This window comes from Saimiri boliviensis, chromosome 10 (genome assembly GCF_048565385.1).
Source record: "Saimiri boliviensis isolate mSaiBol1 chromosome 10, mSaiBol1.pri, whole genome shotgun sequence".
Taxonomy (NCBI): Eukaryota; Metazoa; Chordata; class Mammalia; order Primates; family Cebidae; genus Saimiri; species Saimiri boliviensis.
In genome coordinates, this window is record NC_133458.1 from 105,231 (window position 1) to 111,807 (window position 6,577).

Here is a 6,577-nt window from a genome sequence, read left to right on the forward strand (position 1 = left end):
TCTGAGCTCACAGCAGCAAGCGGCCATGTGTGCTCAGCAGCCACGTGGCTCATCTGCTAGATTGCTACATACGATGTTCTGCAATGTTGCTTAACACAACGGGACTCTCTCGAGACTCAGGAAGTTTAATTGCTCACCTGCTTCTTTTTCGGCCCTCTTGGGCTCCTAAAATGAAAAGACCTTTAGGCTGATACAGTGAGTCAAAGGAGTGCCAACCGTATCACAGCAAAATAAAGATCCCTAAAAAATCCCTGGCCTAAGATGACAATCTTAGCTGGGTAAGTCTGAATGTGCTCACCATGGACATGGGAGCATTAAAGCGGTCAAAATGTTCACGTTAAAGAACTTCCGCACAGACTGCAAGAAAAGAGGGAGGAATGGAGATAGCAGCACGAGTCCCTAAAATAATAGCAGATGTTTTGAGATCAGTTATATTCTTTCGGACAAAAATTAGAGACAGAAACCAAAGTTTAGCCTGAAGCGACAATTAACTGGGCAATGAGCCAGAGGCACATGTGGCGTAGACAGACTTAAGTGTTCTCCCTTATATTAATATAAATACTAAATTGATGTCATATAAATATAAACACTTGGGTCTACAGTAGTTTTAAAGGAGATCTCACAAATGGGTTTGGCTTTTTTTTTTTTTTTTTTTTTTTTTGAGACGGAGTTTCACTCTTGTTACCCAGGCTGGAGTGCAATGGTGCGATCTCGGCTCACCGCAACCCCCACCTCCTGGGTTCAAACAATTCTGCCTCTGCCTCCCTAGTAGCTGGGACTACAGGTGTGCGCCACCATGCCCAGCTAATTTTTTGTATTTTTAGTAGAGACGGGGTTTCACCATGTTGACCAGGATGGTCTCGATCTCTTGACCTCGTGATCCACCCGCCTTGGCCTCCCAAAGTGCTGGGATTACAGGATTGAGCCACCGCGCCCATCCCGGGTTTGGCTTTTGAAGGTTAGCACTGATGGTCCAGAGAATTCATTTCGTTCCAGAGAGAGAAAGAGAAGAATTTCTTGGGTCCCTTCAGAAAGGCGTCTGGCTTTGTCTCTCCTTGTATGTTTGAACTATGCATACGGCAGAAGAAGACAGAATTTCACAGATTTAAGGTGTGAAAGTCCCTGGGTGCTTTAAGAAGCCTGGAATTCTTGGAAAAATAAGTTTGTCGAGACAAAATGAGTTGGAGAAGGTTGTTATTGAAGTGAAGCAGAATTGCTGTTAGTAATCTGCTTATTATCTTCACCCTCACCCCCTTAACCTCTAACCCTAAATACTAACCCTACCCCAATCTCTCATCCTACTCTTTAACCCTGACCCTTGACCCTTGACCCCAACCCCAAAACCCCAACACCGACCCTAAACTTAACCCCTAACCCTACCACTAACCTTAACCCTTTACATCTGCCCAGATCCTCCAGCAGAAGCAGGGACCCTTGGCTCCCAGCTGTGCACCACTCCATCTGGCACAGGACTCTGTAGCAGTCTCCAAAGAGGCACCTGAAAGTCCACTGTGCCAGCCATGCAGTGGAAGCCCAGGGTGTATTCTCACCTCCAGAACCAGGGCCCAGTGCCTGCATCACGCTGATCATGGATGAAGTGAGCTGGGATACCCAAGGTCTTCATAAGACCAAGGCTCTCTCATACCTCTGTTATACTGGACTGAGCACAGAAAGTCAACACCAAGACAAAACTATGCCAAATTACATGGTTTATTATGCCAGCGACGACGGAGGACTCACGTCTCTCTAACCTGTGGCAATGAAAGGAGGGTGACATGACCTTTCTATGCCCACTTTTGGGGGTGAGAGTGTGTGGCAGGGGTGGAGGTGAAGGGATTCAGACATTCTGAGGGCCAGAGGACTTGTTGTCACTTCGATTGTTACCTAAGTGGCTTACAGAAGTCAAGATAAGCATTAGTTTGCACATTGTCTGAGTTAAGGCAGAAATAACAGATATTAGTCACTTATTACAAGCTGCAGGAGCCAGGATGGAATTAGATGGGGATGCTTATTCTGGTTATTACCGGTAAGCAAAGACTAGCAACTCTGGCAGTTACTGATAAGCAGCTTTACCTTTTGCATTTTGCAAAGTAAACTAGCAGCTGTATTTACAGAGGCCAAGGCCCGCAGTCACTGTGAGGAGAATGGGGCAGCCTTTACAACTTATTTTTGAAAATCAGCTTTTTCTTTTATACAATGGTGTTGTTTAGGCTCTAATTCTAGGCCACCACACCTCCTGTCACAGAGCGAGACGCAGACCCAGCAGCACGGCACACCCCTCCTTCCCTCCACGGCAGCTCGGCAACCTTCCAAGTAAGTGGCCTTCCCTGATGACACTCCAAGCACAAAGCACTGGACTTTAACACAGTGAGGCTGCACACATTATTTTGTGTAGATGCCCACTTAGGCCGCTGGGAGAAAGGGTGGTAGAGGGACCCTCATGTTGCCCTGTGGTATGCATGCTCTGGTTTGTACGACTGCAAGCCATTTATGAGAAACTCAAGCTGAAACACTACTTGTTTCCAATGTTTTGTCAGCAGAGGATTTACAATGTATGCTCCCAAACAAGCTAGCCACAGAGTACACTGACTACTTCCCCTCTTAAGTCGCTCTGAGGGCCTCCGCATCAGTCCTAGAATTGGAAGATTGGTGGAGAAGAACTGGGATGTTGAGGGGTACTGGATACTTGCTAGACACCAGCCTCCCCTCAACTAAGCTTACAGACAGCCCAGATCCTGCCTGATAAATCAGACATTTTAACACACACAGCTGTCGATAGCAGGACTTACAGATGCAAAACTATAAGGCAAAGGATTGTCTCAACTCCTTGGTGTCTCAAGGAACTAAAACACTGCCTAGCACAGGTGCACCATCAGCCTTATCACTAAATACTCCTCTATATTTTATTCATCTTTGATCGTGGAAGTGATGTGATAAACACAATGGACTAATGATCTTTGAGATCTCTTCACGGGATCCTATCTGGGGATCCCCCAGATCTGCCAACACAGAGAAGGCATCCATAGACATGTGCAGGACAGAGGCCAGATAAAACTGTCTCTCAGCCTCAAAGTGGCCTGGCAGTCACAGGAACGGCCACGTGGGGTCTGGCCCATACAAGAGTCAGGCTTTCAGCTTGAGGCACCCCACTGCACCTGCAAAACCAAGTTGTGCCTAACAAAGAAGAATCAGCCAGCCTACTCTCCCTAATGAAAGATTCTCCCCGGGGCCTGAAAACTTGGGGGTAACTCCTCCCTCCTGAGGCTTGGTCCCAAGGTACAAGACCACATGCACCAGCAGCATGGGTCAGCAAGTGAGCAGAAGCCAGAAAAGGGCAGGCCAGAAGACAAGGAGCCCCTGAAGATCAGGATAGAGGCCGTCTAGGTACCACGGAGCAGTTACATCAGACTGGAACACGTCCCATTTACAGGAGACTAGAAAACCCCCACCTCACCCTCACTTGGGGCTGACACTGTTTTAGGCCTCAGCCCATCTGCAGCCAGGCACTCATGAAAACAGCATGTTGCACCACACCACCTCAAGCTGTTTGCTTGCACTCTCAGGGTTCGAACCAATAATAGAGCCTTGAGCCTAATATCCCAGGTGGTAATCCAAGAGTGATATCTGTGTGACACCCCTCCTCCTCCACCCTCCATATCCAAGCGATCACCAAGGATACAAGCCGGCCAAGCAAGGTTGCTCACACCTGTAAGCCCAGTACTTTAGGCAGGTGAGGCACGTGGATCGCCTGAGGTCAAGAGTTCGAGACTGCTCTGGCCAACACTGGAAAACACTGTCTCTACTAGAAATTCAAAAATCAGCCAGGCGTGGTGGCAGGTGCTTGTAATCCCGGGTACTCGGGAGGCTGAGGCAGGAGAATCACTTGAACCTGGGAGTCACAGGAGGCAGTGATTCGAGATCACACAAATTCCCTCCAGCCTGGGCAACAGAGCAAGACTCTGTCTCAAAAAAAAAAAAAAAAAAAAAAAAAAAGAAAGAAAGAAAACAAAAGAATTAGTATAGTTTTGTCACCAGCAAAGGGGTCTTGTCCCAGACCCCAACAACAGGATTTTGAATCTCACACGAAATGGAATTTATGGTGACTCACAGAGTCTAGTGACATTGAGAGTTTATTAGCCACTACTAAGTGACAGAGCAGGGAGTTCTCAGAAAGCAAGAGGAGGAACGCACCTGTTTCAAAGAAAAGAAATTTTTTTTTGAGATGGAGTTTTATTCTAGTCACAAAGACACGATCTCAGCTCCCTACAACCTCTGCTTCTTGGGTTTAAGAACTCTTCTGCCTCAACCTCCCAAGTAGCTGGGATTACAGGTGTGCACCACCACACCCAGCTAATTTTTTTGTATTTCTATTCCATTTGAATTTATTTTTGTTATTTAATTTATTTTATTCCATCCCCATAGAGACTGCCAAAAATTGCCAATGCCGACTACATTTCCAGTCATCATGGCGGGGTATTGGGAAAAGTTTTCAATTAGCAATAATTGCTCCTTGGATAAACCTCATTGGCAATGATACTGCCACTGTGCAAAGCTATATTTTTGTATTTTTAGTAGAGACTGGGTTTCACCATGTTGGCCATGCTGCTGTCCAACTCCTGGCCTCAAGTGATCTGCCCTCCTTGTCCTCCGAGAGTGCTGGGATTAAGTAATCACACCTGTGATGCCAGCACATTAACGTACAAATAGGATTACTTAATGTTTGTTTATATGGGTTATTAAGAACAGTGTTGTCTCTTATAAAGGATTGTGATCAGTTTGTGTCAGGCTATTAGTATTGTTAGTTTTCTCTGTCACTATTGATTTTAACAATAATCTGTGAGTGTACTATTATCTTTAAAGTAAAACTTATTTTTAAATTAAGAATGCTTTTTGCTTAAAGTATTGGTATATATTTATAAGTTTTGGGTTTTTATTTAGTTATTAACTTGTTCCTGCAACCATGAATATTTTATAACCAAAGGTGATCAATCTCTAAATATATAATCCAACAAATTTAATGTGTGTGTGTGTGTGTGTGAGAGAGAGAGAGTCTCACTCTGTCTCCCAGGCTTGAGTGCAGTGGTGTGATCATGGCTGGCTCACTGCAGCCTCAAACTCCTGGGCTCAAGCGATCCTCCCACCTCAGCCTCCTGGGTATCTGGGACCACAGGCACGAGCCACCACGCCAGCTAATTTTTATATATTTTGTAGACATGGGGATCTCGCTATTTTCCCAGACTGGTCTTCAACTCCTGATCTCAAGTGATCCTCTCGCCTTGGCCTTCCAGAGTGCTGGGATTACATTCGTGAGACCCGCACCCTGCCCAGATTTAGCTTTTTCTAAAGCTTTTATTTAAAATAAAGTCACTGTGGTTAAGATGCCTCTGACAGTTTTGCATTTTAAGTGCAAAGACTATGTTGAGTGAATTTTTCCATCAGTTATAAAACGTGCATCCATGTTTATCTCATTCCTATGGTTTCCAGTTAATTGTCCCTTCTTCCTTTTTGGAAACACAGGGGCTAGTGGGCTCCGCGTCACTTTGCATTTCCAGAACGAGGGCGCTGAACACTCCGCGCTCCGACTTCAGGTGGTGCAGCGGGACGGCCACCAGAGGGCGCGCGGCCTCGGCCAGCGCTGTGAGCGCGAGGGCCCTGCAGTGCCCCGGCCGCCAGCAGAGGGCGCGCTGGAGCAAGGCGGCGTAACTGCCTGGTGGCCAAGCTCGTCTAACAATCAGAAGCCCGGCTTTACAGAGGCTGACAACTCCAGATACGACATGTGAAAGGGTCTTGGGGTTACAGTTCTGGAAATTACATGGGAAAGGATCTTGATCCATGGAGTAGGTGTGGAGTGGGGGTTTGAACTCATTTAAGTTAAAACAACACCTGCCAAGGGTCTTGATCCATGGAGTAGCTGTCGAGTGGGCGTTTGAACTCATTTAAGTTAAAACGACACCTGCCAACGGTCTTGGTCCATGGACTAGGTGTGAGGTGGGGGCTTGAACTCATTTAAATTAAAACGACACCTGCCAAGGGTCTTGGTCAATGAACTAGGTGTGGAGTGGGGGCCTGAACTCGTGTAAGTTAAAACGACACCTTCCAGGCCAGGCGCGGTGGCTCAAGCCTGTAATCCCAGCACTTTGGGAGGCCGAGGCGGTTGCATCACGAGGTCAAGAGATCGAGACCATCCCGGTCAACATGGTGAAACCCCGTCTCTACTAAAAATACAAAAAACTTAGCTGGGCATGGTGGTGCATGCCTGTAATTCCAGCTACTCAGGAGGCTGAGGTAGAATTGCCTGAACCCAGGAGGTTGCGGTGAGCCGAGATCGCGCCTTTGCACTCCAGCCTGGGTAACAAGAGCGAAAACTCTGTCACAAAAAAAAAAAAAAAGACACCTTCCAAGGGTCTTGGTCCATGGAGTAGGTGTGAGGTGGGGGCTTGAACTCATTTAAGTCAAAACAACGCCTCCGGAAAGATTCCCCCACGCCATGCCTGTGCCCAGTCAGCCAGCCTTTACTTCTATTGAAATGCAGTTTGGAAGTCGAGGGGGCGGTGATCTTAGATGCTTGGGTCTCTCA

The 6,577-nt window shown here is 46.9% G+C and overlaps 1 non-coding gene across 1 annotated transcript; it reads right to left on the minus strand.

Moving 5' to 3' along the window:
- Window positions 1–4,413: 4,413 nt before the first annotated feature.
- On the minus strand, window positions 4,414–4,554 carry LOC141580191 (U4 spliceosomal RNA). The gene has a single exon (XR_012512277.1). It is a non-coding gene; the product is annotated as a U4 spliceosomal RNA (small nuclear RNA).
- Window positions 4,555–6,577: the final 2,023 nt, after the last annotated feature.